The sequence below is a fragment of the Melanerpes formicivorus genome, unplaced genomic scaffold (genome assembly GCF_026170545.1).
Source record: "Melanerpes formicivorus ecotype bairdi unplaced genomic scaffold, bMelFor1.0.p_v2 SCAF_48, whole genome shotgun sequence".
Lineage (NCBI taxonomy): Eukaryota > Metazoa > Chordata > Aves > Piciformes > Picidae > Melanerpes > Melanerpes formicivorus.
The window spans coordinates 1905109-1918396 of NW_027142400.1; the positions used below are offsets into that span (position 1 = coordinate 1905109).

General features: G+C 47.8%; 2 long non-coding RNA genes across 3 annotated transcripts in view; one reads left to right on the forward strand and one right to left on the reverse strand.

Annotated features, from left to right (window-relative positions):
- The window catches only part of LOC137452053 (uncharacterized), a 195005-nt gene extending 186538 nt beyond the window's left edge, over positions 1 to 8467 (reverse strand). Inside the window, exon 1 of the long non-coding RNA XR_010989947.1 lies at positions 8185 to 8467. This is a non-coding gene — a long non-coding RNA (uncharacterized lncRNA). The remainder of the gene's footprint in view (positions 1 to 8184) is intronic.
- Positions 8194 to 13288, forward strand: part of LOC137452055 (uncharacterized) — a 50946-nt gene continuing 45851 nt past the window's right edge. The window contains exon 1 of one of the 2 annotated variants that reach the window (XR_010989953.1): positions 8194 to 8291. This is a non-coding gene — a long non-coding RNA (uncharacterized lncRNA). Of the gene's footprint in view, positions 8292 to 9134; positions 9350 to 13288 lie in introns of those variants that run through there. The other variant, XR_010989952.1, reaches the window with a different exon arrangement.

The window sequence follows — 13288 nt, forward strand, 5'->3', positions numbered from 1 at the left end:
CAAACAGGGGTATATAACAAGAGCGAGCAAGCATGGGGAAGGGAAGAGCAGGAAAAAAAGAAAAAGATTAAAAATTATCCCTTTAAAATTAGAACAATGTAAACAATATATGTATACATCATGTATTTACATATCACTGTGACAATCATAGGATTCTTCAAAAATAGCATCCCTGTACAAACAGAGGACAAACAGTCCAATAGTTTTGTACAGGGCTCTGCTGAGAAGACTGGCCAAGAAAGGTCTCACCCAGGACTCCTATCAGAACCCACAGGCAGTTTGTAATGTGTCCCCTGGCAGAGACAAGACACTTAAAAAGTGAGATGACAGCTGGGCATGGTTTTGTGGAGCCTAGCAAGGCCCACACAGAGTAATTGTATGCCTACATCCCTTAGCAGACCTATCTTGTAGAATTTCACCCAAGTTTACACCTGCCATCTGTGTAACAGCCCAAGTTGACAATGCCAGTGCACCACCACCCACCATACCAGTGAGTGAACACCATCTCACTCATTTTGACCACCTTCTGCCACAACTCTCTCCACTATAAGCCACTAATATGGAAACAAAAATCCATGCAGGGCCATTTCTCATGGAAAGCAGAATCAAACATCCTGGACACCAAGATGTAAGGGAGAGTTTGAGAGGTAGATGCCCTAGCAGGAGCAAACCTGGTACCAGTTAGAGAGCCACTGCCACAAATACATTTTGAAAAGCTTACATATTGCACAGCTCCTTAGCTACTCTACACTGTGCTTCTGTACACTGCACTATATAATCTCCCAGTGCAGTAGGTGGGCTGACTATTTTTAAAGTGCTTTGGATGAGTTTAGGCTGATTATCATGCCTCTTTGATTTTCCTCTTTTTTGCAAAAGAGACTGAGTTTTGACTCAGAAATAGATATGTCTGGCAAAAGAAAACAAAGTCAGGCTTTATATAAAATTTACACAACATAAAATTACATCTAAGTACAAGAAAAATCGTTTTGATAAGTAGTTAATAAGACACTGTTCATCAACACACTGTAGCTGAACAGTATAGTGATTTATAATTCTATGGAATGATTTTACTGATATATTTATATCTGCTTACACCACATGGTACTCACATGGCTAACAAGCTCTGCAGGAGCTGTTATTTAGGAAGAGCATATTAAAGGAATCTTGATTTAAAGTGAGTGACCAGACAATATATTATATTTTATAGCCCATACATGAACTAAAGTATTTACCAGACTGTTCTTTAAATAACTGTTAGTATATTATGCCAGCAGCAGTGATTCATGTATAGTTTAAAAGGAAAGAAAAAAAAGAAGGGAAAAAAAAGGTAAAGGCAATGGAAAACTCTTGCTGTCAAAAGTAGAACCTAGTGAGCTGAAAAATACTAATAAATACATGCTGCTAAATTCATTCTCACATTAAAGAATTTGAAGCTCAGCCTCAGAAACTGTTTGGATAATAAAGAGTCTCATTAATTCCTCCTGTCAGAGGTAAGAGGCACATGTGGTATGCACTGTCTGTGTCCTTTCGTTGTGTAGCTGGCAACAAAGCTGCTCTCTCCTAGGGCTTTTGCCCGAGTATCAAAGGAAGATCTCGCCACTCCTCCCTCAGGCAGGTATGAGGATCACAGGATCACAGTATGTCGGGGTTGGAAGAGACCTCCAGAGATCATCCAGTCCAACCCCCCTGCCTGAGCAGGACCATACAATCTAGCTCAGGTCACAGAGGAATGCATCCAGACAGGCCTTGAAAGTCTCCAGAGAAGGAGACTCCACAACCTCTCTGGGATGCCTGCTCCAGTGGTCTGTGACCCTTACAGTAAGGAAGTTCCCCCAGCCCTCAGATATTTATAAACATTTATTAAATCCCCTTTAAGTCTTCTCTTTTCCAGACTAAAAAGCCCCAGATCCCTCAACCTCTCCCCACCAGGCAGTGCTCCAGTCCCCTAACCATCCCCGTAGCCCCTCCGCTGGACCCCCTCCAGCAGATCCCCATCCCTCCCCTTTGGGGAGCCCAAAACTGAATGTAGTACTGGAGCTGGGATCAAAGATGAGAAGCATTGCTTTTCCAAACACCTTTCCCAGGAATTAAACACTCTGAAGGCTGGAGGAATTTTAAAGCAATTTCCCACAGGCACACCACTGACTAGGCTCCAAACAGAGCACTTAACATGGACACCCTGGCTGGAATTTACTCAATGTTCAGATGGCACTGACAGCTGCTGCAAGAGAAGGGTTATGAACTCTTGCACTTCCACAACTCAATTTCAAAAAGACTTTCAGTGCCAAGAGTCTTGCACAAAAGCTTGTTTACAGATTTGGAAAACGAATAAGAAAATAATGCTGTTGCTCCTGTGTCAAAATTTAATGGAACCCTACATATGTCCCCAAGGTCCTGTAATTCACATCCAAATATACATGTAGACACATAGGAATAAGGCAATCCTAATACAGAGAGAACTTCCAGAAAATCATTATTTAAGCTTTATTGACTAGTTAGAAAGATAACTAAATGGCCAGCCTATCCTGGAAAGCATCAGACCCTTTTCGCAACTGACTGTGATCTGACCGGGAGGACACAAGCCTGGACTCAGCGCATCAATAGTACATGCACCATCTGGGTCTAAACTTGGGGGTTGATCCAAAAAGACCTACCATTCCCATGTACAGATTTAGACACTTACCTTCCTCCTTGTGCCAACTTCTTTTCTTCTGATACCAAAACAAGCTAGTTTCTCACTAACCAGCTGTATTGATACTTTTGCCTACTTTCATCTAGATGGCTTGACTTTGAAGTAGAACAGAGCAGAGGAGACTTGCTTCCACCGCAACCCCTAGCATTTAACCATACGGTAACAATTAACAGCAACTTCTGTCACCACCTCTTTGCCCTCAATAGAGATTGCTGAACAAACACATCCCTATTCATGTACACCAGCTCTCCTCAGACCCCAGGAACCCTGGGAGGCTGCAGAATCATCAGTAACAAAACTCCCAAACCGGAGTCTGACATGAATTGTGTGAACTGACAGCAAATTATGGCACAGGTCCAAGTAAAGTTTGAACAAAGTGCAGCTACAGACAACCCCTCCATTTTGTTTCTGAATCAGATAATGAGTTGGTAGTGACTTTGGACACTTGTTTGTTTGTTTTGCATCTCGTTCTGGGACCTTCTTTGTCTGACCTGCATGAACTCCCAAAAGTTATATTTGGACCAGGATTGACTATTTCTCACTGTAAACACTACACCATCAATTTAGTGCATCAGAGAGCTTCTTTTTAACTTCAAATTTGCCCTTGTACTTGTAGTCCTACAGCATGTACTTGAGCATGACACTGATACCTGGAAAGCAGTTTTCTCCCGATCAACCTGCAGGTGATATTGCAGGATACAAACTCAAGCAATGTGAGTAGTCCAGAACTCACATGTTGTATCCCTAAGGCCTTGTGGTGGTTTTAGTCTATGCCTTTACAATTCAGTTACAGATTTCAAGCAGAAAAGTAGAAAAATATAAATGAATCACTATTTGGTGTAAAAAGGAAAACAAAAGAGTATTCTAAACAAATTAATTGGGTAAATATCTAGAATGAGAGGAGCTGTACCATAACAATCCATTCCTTTTCTCTTCTGATCTCAGCTGGTTTTGCTTCTCTCAGGAGAGATAATCTGTGTGCTTTGGCTGGCCTTGGCTAAGTCTAACCCACTGCTGCTCTCTCTGCTCCTTTCTCCCTTGGGATGAAGCGAGGGGGGAAGAAGGGGGGCAGTGGAACAGCTTCCCTGGTCTCTTGACCAGGGGCATCTTTGTGTTGTTTGCTAATTGTAAATACCTGTATAATATTGTAGATACTGTGTATTTTGTACATATTCATTACATTCCATTGTAGAGTGTAGATTTTGCTTGTAAATACAGCTTCATTTGCTTCCAACTGAGTTGGTCTGGCAAAGTTAATGTTGGGGGGAAATTTCACCCACCACAGGCTTGCAGCCACTGCAAACCTTGCTGCTGGTAAAGGTGCACAGCTGACCCACAGTCCCAGAATCATAAGGGATCACACTCAGTCAAATCCCTGGTCTTTCTCTCTGCTTCACAAATACACTCCATGTGTTTATACAGTGCTTGAAGCATTTTGATATAATTCTGTATCACTTCATAAGGCTGTTTAGTCCTCCAGGACCACAGCAAATCCTTGGAGAAAAAGAAAAATAGTAGCAACAGGAGGTAGAAAAATAGAAAAATTACTAGGGGTAGTCTGTGAACTTCATGACCTTTTAAAGAAACCCCAGATGCACTGCAAGTCTCGTTTTTTCCCATCTTCCTTCTCTGCTCACCAAGATCCTCTCCTTTCCCTTTTCCTTGCACTTGCTTCTATGGCTCCTATACACACAACAACACATCTCTGCACTGCCATACTCGATCTCTCAATAACAAAGCTGACAAACCCCATCAAATTAAAAAGCTAAGTAACCATGACTAATAATAAACATAAGAGGGAGGTAAGACTTCAAGAACAATGCAACAAGGAAGCAAAAACATCTATACTGGGCTAATGTAATCACTCTGTGGCAACCAGAAGTGAACACAAGAAAAAAAAGTGTAAATACATTGTTTGGAGCATCCCTAACCTGATAGAGTCTTAAAATATTCATCAACTAGTGGTTTGAGAATTTCCTGTGTGTCAGCTGGCATCCAGATTACTATACTCTGTATCCATACATTATTTTCCTGAATTAATTTTTCAGTGCACTCTCATTTTTGTATTTCTGGGAAACAGTGATTAGTTGTTTTTCAAATCTTTTTACAGAACCAATACACAATGCTTCAACTATCATCCTGTATGACTGCTGACATGCTACATCCAGTCCAAACAGCCATAAAGTTTTGTGATACATCCAAGCAGTAATCAAATGCTGTTACTATCTCCCCTGATAAAACAAAACAACTAGCATTATATCACACTTGTTTTCTAGCTTCAAGAAAGTGCTTAAGGGCAGTTCTGGAACCATTCATATTTCTCAAAATATCTTCTCCAATTTGTCACTCCATAGTGCCAGTAGTTGTATACTGAAAATTAACATGTATGTTTTCCTTAACAAGACTGATAGCCAATGCCAGCCCAGAGTACACATTCACTAATTGTAACACTTATGATAATGCTTTTTTAAATAACAAGTCTAAGAAGAGGGTTAATGTCGCCTTAAGAAGATCAGATGGACAAGGTAGTCACTGGAGCAGTTTTAGTCTACTTTTCAAGAGTTATTGGGCAATATGTGATTTATAAGTAGAGCAGAGTTTGTATGTAACTCAGGAAACGTGATTTTCATGAAATTTCAGCAAATTAAATAAAACCCCTTAGGGTCCTTTCAGGTTTTGTTGACAATTTGTCAAGAATTTGTGTAGTTTCTGCAGCTGCATATCATACGATTTCCAGAACGGGTTGACTCAGACACACCCAAGTATTCCTGCAGAGTTCTCTTACTTATAAAGCACTCTTGAAGAGGGCAAATAGGACTTTGCTAAACTCATTGATTTATTTTAATTGTCTTCATATACTTTCATGTACCTTGGTCTTGATACTGCTGGGCTTCATAGTGACATGAAGAAACTTAAGACTTGAAATTCATTATTCCAACCCAAAGAGTCCCATTTAGCTCAGTGAATTTTGGCTTTGGTTAAACATACAGGACACCATCAAGAACAGCTGTGAGGTCTAAACCTGAGCTAGAGAAAAAAATTAGAATAGAATAGAATAGAATAGAATAGAATAGAATAGAATAGAATAGAATAGAATAGAATAGAATAGAATAGAATAGAATAGAATTAACCAGGTTGGAAGAGACCTTTGAGATCATCAAGTCAAACCTATCACCCAACACCATTTAATCAACTAAACCATGGCACCAAGCACCCCATCAAGTCTCTTCCTAAACACCTCCAGTGATGGTGACTCCACCACCTCCCTAGGCAGCCCATTCCAATGGCAAATCACTCTTTCTATGAAGAACTTCTTTCTAACATCCAGCCTAAACTTCCCCTGGTGCAGCTTGAGACTGTGTCCTCTTGTTCTGGTGCTGGTTGCCTGGGAGATGAGACCAACCTCCGCCTGGCTACAGCCTCCCTTCAGGTAGTTGCAGAGAGCAAGAAGGTCTCCCCTGAACCTCCTCTTCTCCAGGCTAAGCAATCCCAGCTCCCTCAGCGTCTCCTCATAGGGCTTGTGCTCCAAACCCCTCCCCAGCTTTGTTGCCCTTCTCTGGACACATTCCAGCAACTCAACATCTTTCCTAAACTGAGGGGCCCAGAACTGGACTCAGGACTCAAGGTGTGGCCTAACCAGTGCAGTGTACAGGGGCACAGTGACTTCCCTGCTCCTGCTGGTCGCACTATTCCTGATACAGGCCAGGATGCCATTGGCTGTCTCTATCCCTGCAATTTTATGCAACAATACTATGTTCACAGTGAGTAAAATTCTGCCCTCAGTAATATCACTGACTAACCTTCTACAGAACATTTCACCAGTGAGATTTCACTTACAAGTTGATTTGCTTTTAAGCTGTTGTTTCTACTTTTGAGAGCAAGCTGCCTAGGCAATCATCAGAATCTTTGAAAATAACTATCAAAAGAAAGATGCAAGGGTTGGAGAATACTGAGCATATAAACGCAAAAGTTTAGCAGTCAGTTTCTATTTTTCATATATCTGATGCAATTTTTTTAATGGTTGCAGCATAGTTCTAAATTACTAACAGAGTATTTGTCATGTTCATTTCTTTTCTTTCCTTCCTTTTGCTTTAAATTTGCAGCTGTAAATCAATACAAACTCATTCAGTGATTACCCAGGAGAAAACTTCTGTTTTCTAAAGGGAACACTGTGCTTTCAGGACCTCTCTGAAAACTTTTAACAATGTTCCCCCTTTGGGCCTTTCCATCCTCCAATCCCTAGCTTGAAAACTTTCATTCTCACTAGCTGTCCCTTTTTAAATATGCTTTTGTAAGGCTGCACTGAAGTGAAAAATATTCACCAAGAGCCCCCTTTTATTATTTTAAATAGTAAAGGTAGCTCTTCTGCCTTGATCCTGGCATCTTATAGATTTTTTTTTCAAAAAAAAAAAAAAATAGGAATAAAATAGATCAATTCCCTGTTTCCTATGTTACAGTCAACAAACTGAGTACATTATTACTGGATAACATCACCCCTTTGGAATTAGGCTGCTAGCCAAAGTCTTATAGTAATGAATTCACACCACCACGGGTAGCAATGTCAGCATTTCTCTTATCATAGTCTCTTCCTCCTCCTCTCTTCTCAAAGGACTGATATTTGGACTTATAAATGAACTTAAGGTTGAAGCACTGACAACAGAATCTGCAGGTTATCATTTTTGCACATTTTGGACAAGTAGCTTTGGAGTACTTTTAAGCACAGGCCCAGTCATGCCTTCATTATACATCCAAAACGTGAGTGTGTATCCAGAGAACATAGTACTCGTTCCCATCATCTTCTTGGCTTGAGTTTCTTAATAACAAGCTTTTAATAATCTCTTAACTTTATGGAGCCACTGCTTTTAAAGCTGTGCATCCAACCAACAGGGTAAACTGAAATACGTATGTTGCCAGTTTCACTTCAAATGTTGCTAAACAAAGAAGTCATGCACATAGTGTGCTTCTCAGAAGCACTGCTGGTGTAAGGATCTGAAAGATACCACCGGGGGGCCTCTGAGCAGAGGCGGGAGGCCCGTCACACGCTCACCATGAAGACATCTGCCATAGGTTCTGGCTGGGACATGCTACGAGGACGCCCTGGAAACCACATGCAGCTAAAACCCTGCAGGCTGCTTAAACAGATCAGACTATCAGTGGTGCATCCCCTGCCCCGTGGCACTCTGGTTCCAGGTCCCGTTCCAGGCCTTCCTTTCTCCCTCCACCCCACCGATCCTCTGGTCCTCGACTGCGTTTCCTTTGACCGGATGAATGCGGGCAACGCTGCCCCGGGTCACATCATTGGATGAGCACCCAGCGGGCTGAGTCGAGCTGGGCCGAGCTCAGTGCCACGGCCACAGGTCGGGTCCGGCCCGCCCACCCATGCCGGGCCGCGGGTTTCGCCGTTGGTGCTTGAGCGCAGCCCTTCCGACCACATGCCCCGGGGCAGGGACACGAGGGACGGCCACCCCCTCCCGCACCCGACGGTCACTTACGGTGGGGGCGGGAGCGCAGCCGGCCGCGGGCCGGACTCCGGCCTGCCTCCGACGGAGGTGCCGGCCTGGCAAGGACTGGGGGCAGCCTCTTTCTCGGTGTCGGAAGGGTAAATATTTGCCGCAACACTGGACGTTTATTCCACTGTGCAGAAGCAGAGAGGGCCGGAGTGAGGGGATGTGTGATACGGGCGGCGGTGCCGGGGAAGGGGGCTAGGAGCGGCCGTGACGTGCCCGCTCCTCGCTTGACTGGAGGATCCGCTAACCGGCGGTTGCCGCAGGCCGCCGTGAGTCACCCCCGGGCCGCGGCGTTGGCAGCCAGACAAGCCGCGGCGCAGAGCCGCCGCTGTCCTCGGATGAACCCGGCGGGGCTGCCAGCGCCAGCTGAGTGCGCGCAAGGCGAGAGCCGGGGCTCTGCCGGCGCGGTGGCGTGTGCGACTCCCCTTCGGTGGGGATGGCGGAGACGGGGAGGGGGACGAGGGCGGGGGAGGGGGCGAGCCCCTGGGCGGCCGGGCCGGAAAGGTAAGCGAGGGATAGGGAAGGTGAAGCGGGGGCATGGTCACAAAAAGGGCACGGGGCGGGGGGAGGTGCTGCACCCCGGGCCGCTCATCCCCGAGGAGACGACGGCGGGAGCCTGGGGATGGGGGGGGGGGGGGAGGGGGAGGGCGGTCGCAGCTTGGCCCGCAGCCCAGAGGAAGCAGGAGTTCTGGGGCGAGAGTCCCTCCGCACCGGAGAGGGGAGGAATCGCGCTGGGCAGTGGGGAATGCTCCTCGGTGCGAATGGCAAACACAAACCCCCAGCCCTGCCCTGGTGAAAAAATAAACCAAAGTATCCTCTGCCTCGTGGGGCAAAGATCAGGCTCCGCTTGGGTGAAATGTGTGTCGTTATCTCCTGGCCTCGGGGAGTGACAGGAAACAGGGGCAGCTGCTGGCAGCTGCCAGCGATGTCTCGAAAGCCGCGGGCAGGTCACGGCCGGCTCTGCTCACCGCAGGTCCCAGAACCGATGCCGTGCTTCCACCGCCCTGTCCCCGAGATGGCGTAACCCCGGGAGGGGCTAATCGCCAGCGTCTTCCTTAGTTCCCACCTGTCATCTTTAGTTTTTCTTATTTCTTTGCTGTTCGCCCTCCCCACACCCGCCATCTGGAGACAGTGAATCCTTAAGAACGGGGTGAGTCCCTAAGGACGGTGCAGGTTGCCCACACAAAAGCATGGGAAGTTTGAACCCTAGGATACCGTCTGCCGTCTTCCCTTGTCCTAGATTGCCTCAGCGCCGCGCTTCTCCAGGGGCTTTCGGTGAGCACTGACTACCGGTCTAGCGTCCGCCGTGGACTGCGCTGCACCTCACCCCGGTCCCTGTGAAGCAGGGGCGGTGGGGAAAGGGCGCCGTGCTCCCCGCGAGGAGCCGGGCTGGGCTGGGGGGTGCCGCCGAGGAAGCGCTCGGCAACCGGGACAGGCGACCTGGGAAAGGGCTTTTCAAGAAATTATCCTTCAGGGATGCCGGGGGGGGGGGGGGGGAGGGAGAAGGAGGGGGAAGGGAATGGGGTGAGGCGGGGAGGCATGCAGCCCCTCCGCACACATAGAGCAGGTCGTCGCAGTGCTGCAGGTGCCTTCGGGCCCCATCTCTTCTCCCTCGCCCAGTTCCCGAGAAGAGCGCCCTAGAGCCCAGAGACAACACCTTAACAGCCGTGATAATTTAAAACAACAACAACAACAACAAAAACCCCTTCTGCCTGGCCTTAATGATCCTTTACACACATTCCCCGCCCACTCCCTCCCCCGTATCCCCCAGTGAAGGGCACTGATTATTCGCACTCCTCTGCTTGCCGAGAGCGGAGCTTGATGAAAGGACTTTATCCTCGAGTGACTCCATCGCTTGCTCCTCCTCCTCCTCTCCCCAGCCCGCCGGCCGCCTCGCTTCGCTCTCAGCCCTAATTGGGCTCTTGCTAATATGATTAAAGCCCAGTTAAATGTTTCTTGATAAATCTTGTCAAGAGAGGATCCCCCCTGTCCCCTCCCCTCTCTCTGTTGGTTGTCAGAAGCCTGGTTACAGACAGGACATGCCCGGCTCCTGCTGTTCAGACTCTGGTGGGAAGTTGGCATTTCACAATTGTTCATTTAACAGGATTGTTTTGGAGCCGCTCCTGGGAATTGTTCCTCTTCAGGCTGTGCTTGCCGATAAGAACCGCCCGTGGCTTTTATGTAACACGTTAGGATTTGGTCTTGGTCCCAAAATCTCACTGTTTCTTTAGGCTTTTATTTCACTCCGCCCGCCCCCCCGCCCCGCCGGCTCCCGCTGCTGTGCTCTTACTAGCCTGTTCCCGGAAAGGTTCTCGCTCGATGCAAGCCGGCCAGGCGTGATCGCCCGTGTAAAAGCCGCACAGATCCCGGCGGAGCTGCGCGGGGGCGGAAGGTGCGCACTGGGGCGGCTGGCTCGCGCGCAGCCGGTGCCGGGCAGTTCTGCGGCGCCGTATCCCGGCCACCGCTGCCCCCCTCCCCTAGAAAAGCACCGTTTCCTCCGCTTTTCTCTCCGCTCCCGGAACCCTCGGAAAAGGCTCTCCCGTTGCTGCCCGCCACTGAGCGAGGCGCCCCGGCCCCTCCAAGTTTTGCGGCACTGCCCATTGCAGTGAGCGCGCTCTCACACCTTAACCCGCATCCTTTGTCTTGTGGATTCACCGTAATTGGGCTCAAGGGGTTAAACCTTATCCCGCCCTCGTTATCACTTGGGAAATCGTCTTGTGTTTGTAGGAATTAGGAACCAGGAGACAGTGGTGGAGGGCAAGGGTTGAGAGAGCGGCGCCCGGGCTGGCCGTACTGCTCGCCTCGCCCGGCCGTTTCGGGGGTGCTCGTTGGTGGTGCTGTTTGCTCTCGCGCTTTTAAATTTTCAGTTTCCTTTGGAGACGCCGAGCTTCGGACAGTGTTTTTCGAGGGCATTTGATGTTATTGCTTCAGCCTTACTAGACTTGGGGGCTGGAGGAATGGGTGGGTGGAATTGTTCTCTCCCCCTCCAAGTAAAGTGTAGCCGCCGAGTGGAAACTCTTTGGTCTGGGTCTGGAGGTGGCATTTGCCGATGGCACACCGGAACCCAGACTCCCTCCCTCACCCCTCCACTGCATTCCGTGCCCAATGGAGGGGCAGACAGCTGCTGCCGCGCCGCGTTTCCGCGGAGCACATGCACTGCCCTCACCGTGGGGGGCACAGGCCGCCGAAGGACAGGGACCAGCTGCCTTTGTCTCTCACCCCGGGAAGGGTGAAGTGCCCCTGAACCTCCTCCGCTCGCCACCGTTTCAGCCACTCAGGCTGCTTCTCTTCGTGCCCTAGGCTCGCCCTCGGGGCCGCCGATGTGGGGACAGGACGGCCTGCAGGTGACAGCGGAAGAAGGAGGTCAAAACCAGACAAACGAAAAATCACCCCCAGCCCTGAGGAGCGCACCTCCAGCAAAGGCGCCTGTTCCCTGGGCATTGGGAAACCCGAGCCAAGTGGCAAAACGGAGATCTGCCTCCCTGCCGAGCCCGCTGCAGCCCGGCCGCACCGCGCTGCCTCCCGCCGGGAGGGAACGAAGCTGACCCCCCTGAGGCGGGCAGGGACCTGCGTCCCGCGGAGCAGGGGAAAAGGGGAAGGGGCGCTGGTTTATCCGCACTGCTTCGCCCCAGCTGAGCATCGGCACCCCTCGGACGAGATGTCAGCCGTGGTTTGGGGATGGCTGTCCCACTCCCCGCTATGTGTACCCTCTATGGGTTCTGGGTTTGTGAGAGACCACAAAAGCTGCGGCCCCTTCGCCCCTGGGCTGTTTGGGTTTTTTTTTACCCAAGGAGAGTCCCAAATAAGAAGCTGTTTGTGCTCCCGGTGGAACGCTGGAGTCTTTCTAAGAATGGTGCTTTTCTTAGTAGTGTTTTCTGTTCTTCTTGTTTTATTTTATTTTTATTGCTACATCAAACCAGCCTGCAGCGTTGCTGGCATCTTTCCACCAGGTGTCTGGGGCTCGGAGGAAAATTCAAATGACTCTTAAAATTAAGAGACTGTTTCCCTCCCCTCCTCACAGACAAAATATTTATAAGAGTAAAAAATTGTTGCAAACTGGCCAGTATTAAGCTGGCCAGATTAAAGCTGGAAACAGAAAGGCACCTTTACCTCACCAGAGTTGTGAGTACCCAGAAAGGCCTTCCACAGGCAGGAAGGAATTAAAGTAGCTGGGATATGGAATTTGACTAGCTTGTGAACCAGCTTCTGAAATGTGGTTACCACCCACAGCAAGGGACTTGACCCCATGATTCAAAACATCCCTTCTAATCCTTTTCCTATAAAATAATAATTTACTTTTCTATACACCAAAAGAATCTCCAAGGATTAAACTGTTATGGTTTACAGCTCTCTTTTAAGTATGAGTCCATATTCCCATTCTACAGCAGAGTTAACTGCTTTGCCCCAGGGGTCACACCTGGAGCTGGGGGCACTCGTTCAGTTGTGACACCCAGAGCTCACATTGCCACCCAGCACTGCTCTGACCACAAGTTAGAACCTGTGAGAAGGTTACCTGCAAATACAAGGGGCTGCTTTGCAAGATACAGGAAATACCAGTTCTCGATGTTGTTTTAAAGCTAAGTATACAGTATGAGGAAACATATCTGGAACTCTAGAGGGTTTAGGTTTTAGACTTCCAGTGTTGACTATTATAATTACTTAACTAAGCTCCAGTTAGCCTTGATGACTAGCCCCTGTTACTTTTAGAAGCTTGCTGAGCTTACAGAAATATTTTCTATTCACCTGACTTACAAAAGCAATTGTTCTCTTTCTGAATAAATGGAGAAGACTGGCTGATCTTCATGCTTTCGATACAGACAGAAAAACCTAGACTCAAGTCTGCTTGCTTTTCTTATGCAAATCTTCACGCAGGATTAGAAGGGAAAGTAAACAGCAGTCTAACCTTAAGATCTTTTCCTTTTTAGAGGCAGTCTGTTGTATAAATCTGAAACAGAAACTGTTTTTATTTGAAGATCAAATAGAAGTTATCTAGTGAAGCTGACAAACAGGGGTAGAATAATCTGTTTCCACTTTTGGGAAATAGATAGTTCTGGTTTTGTTTCAAGGCAAGTAACTTTTAAATAATATT